Raw genomic sequence first — 11929 nt, 5'->3', positions numbered from 1 at the left:
GAAGCCTATGAGAGTCTTGTTCTGGCCTCATTGTCGCTCTCATAGAGTTACATTGAGTTGTGACGTCTGGATCAGCCAGCAAACACTGGAGTGATCTGTCAGGTCACAAACTGCTGGAGACCGACAGGAATGATGCCAAGAACAGATGCAATAAGAAAAACCGCTGGAGTGGTGCTTTAAGAACTTAAAACTTTTCTGGGCTTTTGGAAAAAAACAGCAATTGTAGCACAACCCCTTTAAAGGGGTTGTATAAAAGTAGACAAACATGGCTGCCTTTTTCATGAAACCGCGCCATAGTCCATGGACTGTACAGTTCAGCTGCAGCATGGTGCTGTAATTTCTGGCAATGTGCTGTACAATGGGAGGCCGTCTCCACCCTCTGGCTGCTGTCAAACCATTCACAATTGTAATATTTTTTCACCTTCACCACAATCATCCCATCAAAGTACATGAGATCTTGTCCATTGCCCATTACTTCCTGCGCTAAACACTCTGGTGGTTACTAAACTCTTCACTTTCATGTTATTGTACCACACAGTCATCCGGCATCCTCAATATCTGCATAATAAAATGCTGCATAAAATAACCCGCTATTAATAATAACTGCCCACTAAGTGCACGGCCTCATTCAGATGTCAGTAATTTTTCTTGTACTCAAAAAAATTAAAAAAAACTGTCTGATTTTGTTTCATCAGGGATTTTCTCATATGAAAAATGAATAAATAAAATCCACTGCTTCTCCTCTACATTGCAATGTTAGACAGCACACGGATGGCAATGATTGCTGTCAGTGAGTTTGATGGACTTGGATTGAAGAATTTTATTCTTGACTCAGATTAAAAAAGGACATGCCTGTTTTGCTGACCACTTGGTGCAGAAGAAACGACAGACATGTGAACAGCTAAAAGACTATAATATGTACATGTGAAATCCCACTATTCAATGAGCTTTGGGTTATTTCATATATTCTAGAAATATAAAAAAAGTTAATCGTTCTCATGAGAAATATAAGTGACCTGCTTTATTCTGTATACATGGTTAATGGACTTCCTTTAAGTAAGTACCTTACGTAAGAACATTAGGTTAAACCTGCTGTTCGGAGCTCTAAAATAATATGTAAGTCGGTGCCTACAGGAGATAATTATCTGCTACATATTTCCTCAGATTTTGCTGCTATTTTATGTTAGCTGCATTGGGATACAGCTGTGATCTGTGACTACAGCTTAGCTACAGCGCCAACAGAGAGTCTGAAGTAGTCTGAGACACGCCCCCTGCCTCATCATTGGTTTAGGCTGCTGCTCCTGCCTAAAACGTGATTATCAAGTAATTGCTACACCGAGAGAAATGAGCCTTAGTAAGTAAGAGCCTGGAGAATTGCTCTAATAACTAGACAGGGTAGTAATGGGCAGTCCGGCTCTTTTTGGTGATCTGGCTCTTCTGGCTCCGCTCACCAAAAAGAGCTGGCTCTTTTGGATCCTAAATGGATCACTATTTAAGACGACGTTGATGCGGCCGAAACTTCACCCACCCAGGACGAAACTCTGCCCACTCGTACAATTAGCCAATTAAATCGAAGAGTGGGCGGAGTTTAGATCGGGTGGGCGGAGTTACGACCGCCAAACACTACGATTTTACGCCCAGTGAGAGCCATTTAGAGAAGTTAGTGGTTCTCACTGGGGTGCCGGCTCCCATCAGTCACAGCAGGGAGCCGGCTCTTTGTGTCAGATCGTTCGCGACCAACACATCAGTAACACAGGGGTCCGGACCGATGTGTAGAAGAAGATCGTTCGCGACCAACACATCAGTAACACATGGGTCCGGACCGATGTGTAGAAGAAGATCGTTCGCGACCAACACATCAGTAACACAGGGGTCCGGACCGATGTGTAGAAGAAGATCGTTCGCGACCAACACATCAGTAATACAGGGGTCTGGACTGATGTGTAGAAGAAGATCGTTCGCGACCAACACATCAGTAACACAGGGGTCCGGACTGATGTGTAGAAGAAGATCGTTCGCGACCAACACATCAGTAACACAGGGGTCCGGACCGATGTGTAGAAGAAGATCGTTCGCGACCAACACATCAGTAACACAGGGGTCCGGACCGATGTGTAGAGCTGTTCAGAGTATGTGATCGTGATATATAATGAGTATTAAGTTAAATACAGAAGTGGTGATGTGTTTCTATTATACTTTCCCTCTGATTGTTTCACTCCTGGTTTTGGCTTACAAATACTGAGGTAAAATACTGACCAAAAACGTGTGAACATGGCCTAAGTAAGTAGAAGCCTGGAGAATTGCTTTAATAGCTACACAGGGGTCCGGGCCATGCGTAGAGCTGCTCAGAGAATGTGACTTATAATGAGCACTAAGTAATAGATAATTAAATGCAGAATTCTTGACTCCTAATTAAAGCGAAGTGCACAGTATAAAGCCTCCAGCATGAAGAAGTGAGAACATGTTAGCAGCTCAGTGCTCAGCAGTCCCAAAACTCATTTCATTTTTCTGTTTTCAGCGAAATGTTGGCAGCCAGCAGACAGTTCACTTCCTTCTGCTGCTGGAGGAGGAGCAGTCCCCATTTCTTTTCGCGTCACCCAGCCCCTTCTCATACACCTCTGACAGACTCCTTCCTGTCCTGTCACACACAAGGCTCAGTGCAGACTGGTAGAAAGAGAAGCCTGCAATGCTTTCCTTTGCCATAGACAGTAATAGTAGCCAGGAGGCTGCCAGCCTGTGACTGTCTATGCTGCACTCCGGTAAGTGAATACATTTCTGATACTTTTGCTGCATCCTCAGGATGGGACACCTCTGTTACTAGGCGGTGGGTGCCCCTGTGTATCCTGCCCATGTGATGTCCTATCAGCTTTCCTAAATGCTGACTGTCTTGGGTTTTGCTCCATAGAGCATCTTGTAGAATGGTGCACATTCATGTTTCGGGTTGGTAGGATGCTGTATACTTTTGTGTGATGCTTTTGTGTTGGCGGCAGTACAAGTCTCTATTCTTATGAGATAGGGGTAATAGGATGATGTATGATGAGGTTTATATATTGTAGCCGACTTACGTGTTTCTGTTTGTAGGATACATTATATTCCTGATCTGGGGTCGTGTAATATGAAATATAAGCAACATATAGAATGAATAACATCACTAGAGAATGTTATAGCGTCATAGGCTTAAATTGCATAGATGTTAGTTTATTATATACTGTCTGTTAATGGATTGGACTATGTTGGCTTTGATGAACACTACGTAATGGTGAATTGTGGAGAAGTAATTGATATTTGAGCTTACAAAACTAATGCTTTCTTTGGTTGGGAAAGTATATCAGGCTGAAATTATATATTCCTATAAATGATATGTTTTGTCCGCATATGTTCAGATTAATAGAATGCTGTATACTTTTATGTCGGGGTCATTATACTTTTGGGAGAGCGTTACTAGACTGTTGTATATTCATAAGTCGGGGTTAATTATTCTGGACTCTGATGAGATAGAGCTGCTAGAAGAATGCTGTATACTCCTGCTGTATTTGTGTTAAGTAATTCTCCATAAACTGCTATTATAGCTCTGGTATTAATAATGCAGCACAGTTTGGCAGCGACAGCCGGAGATATTCCTAATTTAGAATCTTTTCTGAGCATTGACCCCGTGATCAGTTTCACTGATATAAAGCAGAATGTCACAGTGGTGCTGCTTGTGTGAACTGTCGCCTCACGATGGGACCATGTGCCACTGGGAGCTTATTGCTCAGTTACATCAGTATGGTTTCTGCTTAGTTTCTTTGTTATTCTGCTGTCCGCTCTTACTCATGGTGGTGTCGGGGAGGGGGGAGTAACCCAACAATAACTTTGCACTGTGTCTGTCATATCTGTTTCACAACCATCATGTGAAAGGCACATAAAGTTAACATGTTTTCGATAGTGCGGTACACCACAGTGTTGAGGCCCAACATCCTGAACATCTGCAAGTATATAAACTCAATGAAAGTTTAGAATAGAAGGAACAAGGCGAAGAGGGAGGCCAGCAACCTGATGACTTGATACTATCAAAAGAATAGCGGAGAAGACACTGGTGTATCTATCAAGGCTTGCACAAGATCAGCCTTCCTACAGATTGTTCATCCATCAAGTCGCCATGCCTCAAGATCAAGCCAAAGGCCGTTTAAAAAAATGGAAAAAAAACAACCCCTTTAATACTTTTTTGGGTCATCATTTACCCATTTCCGTACATTGTAATGACTGTCATTATACTGTCCCTGATTCAGATTCTCTGGACTGTTCCTTGTATTTTTACTGCCACAAGTCTAAAGGCCCTCATACATATTACATCAAAGGTGGCCAAATCTGCTCATTTTGGAGTGACCAGTTGACCATCTAATGTGAAAGGGGGCCTACTGACTCTCACCCAAAAGAGGAAATTGGTGGAGAAAAGGATTGCGATGTTGGAATTTCTACACCCAAATTAGTTTCAGTTTTCAGGAAAGTTCTGCCGCTGTAAGAGGTGTCTGCTGTTTCCTTCTCTCTGTCCATTAAAAACACGTGAACGCTCAGTGAGATCGATGGGTTCAGCGGACATGTGCAAGGGGGAAACAGCCAAACTGTTTGTCAGGGGTGGAGATGTTGATTCGGCATATTTGATTTTAGACTAATGAACGCTTTGTTCTACTGCCAGCAGACATGTCTTTGGCAACTCAGCCAAGCAAGCTCTCCTGTGTATGGGAAAGATGACTGCTGGCTGAACGTTCGGCCAAAACATTATCAAACAGAGATCAAGTGTCTGTCTTTACTCTGCTTTAGCCAGTTATTTGTGTAGGCCAACAGCTAACTAAGGTGTATGGGCACATCAGTGATAACACTAGCATCCACAGAAGGTTTACCACCAACATTGTTTCAGTCCTTGGTTCTTGTCTTAAATGTTAGTCCCTGTAAACCTAAATAATTGCTGCCATGGTAAAATTCAATATTTACTTCTACAACTTCAGTTACAATCTTTCCAGTATCAAAATTTGTGAGATCACAAAAGTTATATATTATGGGGCCGATTCATCAAGACTGGCTCGTGCTATGCCAGTGTATATGGAGTAGACGGTACCAAATTTATTAACAGGTGCACGCCACATAATGAATTCAGCGCCTCTTCAGAGTGCCATGCATCACTCCAGAAATGCTATTCCAGTCTTGGAGTTGCGTTTCTGGAGTACAAAACGCAGTCACTTTTGAAGAATTTGACTGAGTGATGTGGTCACGCACCTGTCCCGCTCCGGCTGGCTCCTCCCCACCTCTGCCCATTTTGGCTGAGCTGATTCAAACTGGTGTGAAAACACTAAAAGTCACAACATTTTTGGTCAACTTCCCATTGTACAAAAATTCTGCGAAAGCTTTTATTCCAGTCAACTGGTAGATGTTAAATTCTCACACCGTCACCTTCTACCTCCCAGTGATCTTACATAGTTACTTAGTTTGAAAAAAAGACCAATGTCCATCAAGTTTAAACTTTCACCACCAATTATAAAGTCTTTGTCACTAAATTATCTATAACCCACACTAGTGATATCTGCATAATAAACACTATATGTAAATTGTGCTATTGGTTATAATAAACTTTATTTATTTTACTCACTTATATAGGGCCATTAATTCCACAGCGCTTTACAGACATTATCATCACTCCATTGGGGCTCACAATGTAACTTCCCTATCAGTATGTCTTTGGAGTGGGGGAGGAAACCGGAGAACCCGGAGGAAACCCACGCAAACACGGGGAGAACATACAAACTCCTTGCAGATGTTTTTCTTGGTGGGATTTTAACCCAAGACCCCAGCGTTGCAAGGCTGTGCAGCCACCATACTGTCCTATAGTGTCCATTAAATGTATTTTTGAGGTTTGTACCGCTAACATATGACACAAGGACTATTGATTAGAATCCAACATGAACCAAATCTTTTCACTGTATTACATTTTTGAATTTTTTATTGAACTTTTTGTTTTTACACTTTTTTTCATCAGATTAGGGGAATTGATCGTATGATCTATTGAGTACCTTAAAGTTGTACTAGGCCATAATACACAGCCCTTAACTTTCTGTAGGGCCATACTCTACCATTTCACGCCTTGGATTCTGTATGAATTAATGTTTTTCAACATTATACGGCTGTTCTCTGCTAGTGCTCCAAGGACTGCATGTACCTCTGTACAGCCTGTGTGCACGTCATGGCCTTTTACCAGTGACCTGAGATATGACCTGGGATGCTCCCTGGGATTTCGTTTATTGCCGTCTTATCAGTAAGGATGTTCATAAGCTGTGTTTGTAGTAATAACATTGCTTTATCAATAGTGGTTCACCTTCTGTGCATCTGTTTATTGCTTCTGTATGGCGTTGTACTATTATCCAACTAACAATAACGCTGATAGAAAATATCCTGCCGTATGTAAGAAACTGGAGGCCAAAGAGGTCTGCAGAAACCTATATTAAGGCTCTCTATAATTTATATACTTTACAGAGCTGTAACATGGCATGTGGTCAGAGACCTATAATTTTCTGGATCCCGTCTCTCCCGTTCTTGGGCAAACTTTAATTTATTCTTCTTGCTCAGGTAATAGGATTTTTCCTAAACATGGGATATGAAATTACAATACCGTTATAATTAAAGATTTCAGGAGCACGCACGGGGTTAAGAGATGAAAATACTTATATTAGAAAAGTATTTCACTTATGAGAAATCCCTGCCGAGTTTTGGAATAGCAAAGATTTCTCCCCTGCCAGGAGGCTTAGGTTGCTCTCGCTGGCTGCAGCCGACTGTTAAACATCATGGCATATAGGACGCTCATGTTTATTCTCGCAGTCACAGAGCTCAATGTTTTTTTCTAATGCTGGCCTGTCATCTACTGTATACCTGCTGTCTAGTGCACTTTTATGCCTATTCACACAGATAGGAGAGCGTAGCAACAGGTTACGTCTGTGCTGCTCATGTATTTGCTATATACTAATGGATTTATATGATGTTTCTTGACATGTGCGTTCTTTCCATGCACTTAGCCCGTTAGATAAAAGAAATCCTAGCCCAAGCACACCAATCATTTTTCGTCTGTAGTAATTACTGTAGTCCACACATCTTACTTTAGAGATAGAATTATAAGTGGCACTTCAGTACATTATTATTGTCACATTTCATTATAGAAATATACATTTGCATTGTATCACTGAGAAGCTTTTAATTACACCATTATGGCCAATGTTCATAAAAAGAATCTTCGTGACCACTAAATCAGTACATGTAGCCGAAGTGATAATATAAAGTCCTGCCTGCTGTACAGCAGACTGCTTCTCGATGATGCACAGGCTTTTTTTTACATACTTTTAAGGTTGTTTATGTAAAAAATATAGAAAACACTTCGGCCCACATAATGAGATTCACGGGTAGGCAGTGTGGAGGAAATACAACTCACACCCCATGGCCGTGTATTATTGCCTACTCGAAGAAATATATGTAAACACAGAGAAAAGCGAGTATAATGGCATATAAAGGCTTTATTAATTAAAATTTTCAGTACACAATATCACAAAAGTGATTACAAAATGTGCAAATATGCAAAGCAAGGGACCCCACCGTATCCTAAAGCCAAAAGACAATAGAAAAGAGGAAATGCAAAATGAAATGATGCAGAGAAGAAATACAAGAGAATGAAGGAATGAGCAAAGAGCTCCCCCAAGGATCCCTAGGAGCACGATATGGTAATGATAAGGGCTCGAGTTAGTATGTGTCTCACATGTGTAGATGGACAGTCATAGTCCTAAATGTAAAGAGACAAAGGCAACTCAGCCTAAAGATGACAGAGTTTATCACTCACAATGGAGAAAAAGGGACAAAAAAAAGGGTGGAGAGACAGAAAAGGGAGGGGGCAAGGAAGGGTGGCAGAAGCAGATATCACAGTACAGCAACAGATGGAAATGGGATAAAGTCAGTCTAAATCACTAGTCCACTAGTAAATCGCCATCGTTCATTTCATAGGTGTGAGGAAAGACAACTCACCCAGAGGTAACAGGATGTCGCTTGAAGGGAGGGACAACGGGGGACAGGTATCTGTAGTAGGAGCAAGCCTCGACGCGCGTTTCTCGGGTATATGGTGCTTTTTCAAGAGGCATGAATGTAAGGAGCGCAAGGACCTTTTTAAATCTGCCCCCAAGAGATCACGTGTGTGGTCATGTGACCAGACAATATGGCCGCTAGCAAGGTGGTGTATACGGCGCATGCGCCGGGATCATCACGGCCCCCTACGGCACCGCCCCATCCGTCATGACGTTAGCGCGACCCAGAGATGCCACGTGAACGGACTCGGGAGAAGCGCCGCAGCCATAGAGATAGACGTGCGGGGACGCGGAGCGTGAGTAGCCCAGCGCATGTGCACCACACCATCAATTAGCCCACAAATAGCCGTATTTTTATTTTTTCTATTTAGTGAGTCTTCTTCAAGGACCGTATACACGCTCTACTTTGATGTACGAACATTGATAATACTCCATGCTGCCTCCATGAAAACCAACGGGATGAATGACTCATCTTCATGGACTTGCTCGTGTGTCAAGCTGTCTTCTCTTTCCTCTTTCTCCCTTCTTCTGCTAGTGCAGATATCCCCATTTTTTGTGTCTGAAGATATATCTACATATTCTTTTATCTCCCTATACACATACTTCTCCCTTGCATTCTGATTTAATCTAGTGTGATTGGATCCAATAATTGATTTGGTACTGTCTTTTTTGTTTACACTGATCTGGGGACTATTTTGATGTGAAGGTATGTGCGGCTATTTGATGGTGTGGTGCGCATGCGCTGGGCTACTCACGCTCCGCGTCCCCGCACGTCTATCTCTATGGCTGCGGCGCTTCTCCCGAGTCCGTTCACGCGGCATCTCTGGGTCGCGCTAACGTCATGACGGACGGGGCCGTGGGGGGCGGTGATGATCCCAGCGCATGCGCCGTATACACCACCTTACGAGCGGCCATATTGTCTGGTCACATGACCACACACGTGATCTCTTGGGTGCAGATTTAAAAAGGTCCTTGCGCTCCTTACATTCATGCCTCTTGAAAAAGCACCATATACCCAAGAAACGCGCGTCGAGGCTTGCTCCTACTACAGATACCTGTCCCCCGTTGTCCCTCCCTTCAAGCGACATCCTGTTACCTCTGGGTGAGTTGTCTTTCCTCACACCTATGAAATGAACTATGGCGATTTACTAGTGGACTAGTGATTTAGACTGACTTTATCCCATTTCCATCTGTTGCTGTACTGTGATGTCTGCTTCTGACGCGCCCCTGGGCCTTCTGTGTCGTGCGGCATCGCGCGCACGGGGGCTTACCCGGAGCCGGATCAGATGGGGGTAGTAGTCTCGTGGCGGTGACCCGGTCCGTGCCCAGGGAGTCAAACTAAGTGGCGAGTCTATTAGCAGTAGATGTTAGATGACTACGCCACCCGTTGAATGCAGCTTTGGAGCTGCCGCTGCAGAGCAGACCGCTGAGGCCGGTGGAAGGATGGTGCAGCGGGGATGGTATAACCCCCAACGGGAGGGGTATGGCCTCAGGGCAGCAGGTGTAGATGATGGGGGTTGTGATGGTGCGGTAAGGAGGCACAGAGACGTGGGATGCAGTTTCAGGGTTTTTACTCACTGGTGTTGCTTCAGTCACTTCGGCCGGGAGTGACCACCCGAGCCGTGCTGCGTCCACCAGGTGCGGGACTCGGCCAACCCCCAGGCAATTCCGGAACGTGGTCCTGAGCTCCCCTCTCTCTCTCTCTCTCTCTCTCCGGCCATCCCCACCAGGGATCCACCTTTGTCCGGTTCCCTTGGGCCTCTATATGGTAAAACCTTTTAAGGCTTCCCTGACCCTACTCGTGGTGTACCTTCCTGGTGAATGTGGTGAGGGTCGTGGCAAAACTTGACCACGACCTCCGGTTCCTGATTAAGGATGTTTTGCCTCCGTCAGTTTGGGATCCGGTGCCCTCTTCTGCCAACCCTTCACCCTTTTTAGCTCACTCGTGGGATCTCAGGGTTCCCTCTTGGTCTTATGCCTCTGGGCCTTTCTTCCTCTTCCTCTCTGCTTCAGGCCTGGCCCTGGAGCTGGGCCCAGCCGGAGCCACAGCTCCCTGTCAGCCCTCCTGGCTGAACTCCTCCTCAGAACTCTCCTGACAGACTGACCCTATCTCTAGATGGTGCCCACCATATATACTCCCTCTATGTGTGAGCCCAGGTGACTAGCACCCAATGGGCTCCTACCTCTATGCCCAGAGCCCCTCCCCTATCTGCCCCTACACTACTGGGATGTTCCTCCCCCCCTCCCACTCCAGCCAGGGACAGACGCTGTCGTACCTGCACATCTAACTGGTGGGAGTACCGTAGTTCTGTCCCCCGGAAATGGGATGAGTGTAGTGCATGCAGCTATCTGAGCTCAGTCCCACATTCCATCCTTACCCGGGAGTGGAATACCACACCTCTGGTTTGAGGTGCAATACCCCTGTAGCAGCCGAGTCCTCAGGGTGCTACATTCCCCCCTGGTAAACCACAGCACGTCCTCGGGCTGTAAAAGAGTAAAACAATATAAAACATACAAAAATTTTAAAGTGCACTTACATATAAAACACATTAACTTTCAATATAAAACTCTTGCATATAAAACATTCTCTTATAAAACACACTCTTGATCTTCTGGCCACGGTGCAATTTATGACCAGGTAAAAGTGCAACAGTCACAAAAACAGTTCCTTATAAAACCGGTAGGGGGCGCCTTAGGAAGCGCAACTATTTACAGGGTGGCCGCTCTCAGTCCTCGGCCAGTGGGGATAAAGGGATGGCTGCTCACAGTCCTCAGCCTGGTTAGGGATAGGGACACACGGGAACAATTCACTAGTCCCAACGGGGACCATATTTTAATTAGCAGCAGTTCTTGTACCCTTACGGGTAACTATTTACAGTTCCGCTTTACCGTACTTCAGTAACGGCGTCCTCCTGCTCCTTTCTGAGGGTAATCTTCAAACCCGTCCGGGTCCTCTTGATCCTCCTCATACCGCAGCTCTTCCTCGGTCAGTCGGTGCACATGAAGAGCATATGGTCCCTTAGCACACTGATGCCGGGTGAAGATGATCTCGTCACCCGGGTAAAGGTCACGTCCTCTGTGTCCCTACGGCAGATGACTCTCGACATCTCTGCGGGTGACAAAGACGTCGCCGGGGGTTCTGTGATCCCGGATAAAGCCCCAACCGTGCTCCAGTTGGAACTTGATTATGGTCCCGGTGGCGCGGGGACCGTGGGCTGCACGGGGGTTTCGCCGGGTCCGACGTTTCTGCTCCGCACTCTGAACTTGCAGCCGCTCCTCGCGGACCCGCCTGTCTCGCCGTTCCCTGTCGAAGACCTCCAGTTGTTGCCGGCAGCACTCCGCACGCTGGGCTGCGGCCGCCCGGGTCTCTTGGGTGAAGCCGATGAGGTTTTCTCCAGTGGGGTCCCATGCGAACTGCGCCTCCTCCAACGGGAGTGGGGTGATCTTGGCGGGCGCCGGAGCCGGAATCAGGGGCTCACACAGAGGCCATTCCTTCTGGAGTCGGGGAGTGGTGTATTCCGGAGGCCACACAAAGGGTTGCCCATCCGGGCAAGTATGCTGGGCGAACAAGTCTTCACCCAAGGGTAGCACTCTGGAGGTCGAGGGCGCGGTGGTGGCAACGGCGCCCGGATTCACCAGGCCTTGCGACCAGGCCGGCGGCACCCTGAAGGTGAAGGGCGCTGTGGAGACTGCGGCGCCCGGGGGTACTCGATCTTGCGACCAGGCCGATGGCTTAGTGGAGGTAGAGGGCGCTGTTGGAACTGCGGCGCCCGGGGGTACTCGGCCCTGCGACCAGGCCGGTGGCGTTTCCTGCTTGGCCACGCTCTGGATTGAGGCGC

General features: G+C 46.0%; 1 protein-coding gene across 1 annotated transcript in view; it reads left to right on the top strand.

Annotated features, from left to right (window-relative positions):
• Positions 1-2564: 2564 nt before the first annotated feature.
• GCNT4 (glucosaminyl (N-acetyl) transferase 4) overlaps positions 2565-11929 on the top strand; it is a 31779-nt gene continuing 22414 nt past the window's right edge. Inside the window, exon 1 of the mRNA XM_073679970.1 lies at positions 2565-2759. The gene's annotated coding sequence lies outside the window, so the exon portion shown is untranslated. The remainder of the gene's footprint in view (positions 2760-11929) is intronic.

Source organism: Phyllobates terribilis, unplaced genomic scaffold, assembly GCF_046119375.1.
Source record: "Phyllobates terribilis strain yellow unplaced genomic scaffold, ASM4611937v1 Scaffold_1__5_contigs__length_1240528914, whole genome shotgun sequence".
Taxonomy (NCBI): Eukaryota; Metazoa; Chordata; class Amphibia; order Anura; family Dendrobatidae; genus Phyllobates; species Phyllobates terribilis.
This window is presented reverse-complemented; position numbering and strand designations above follow the sequence as displayed.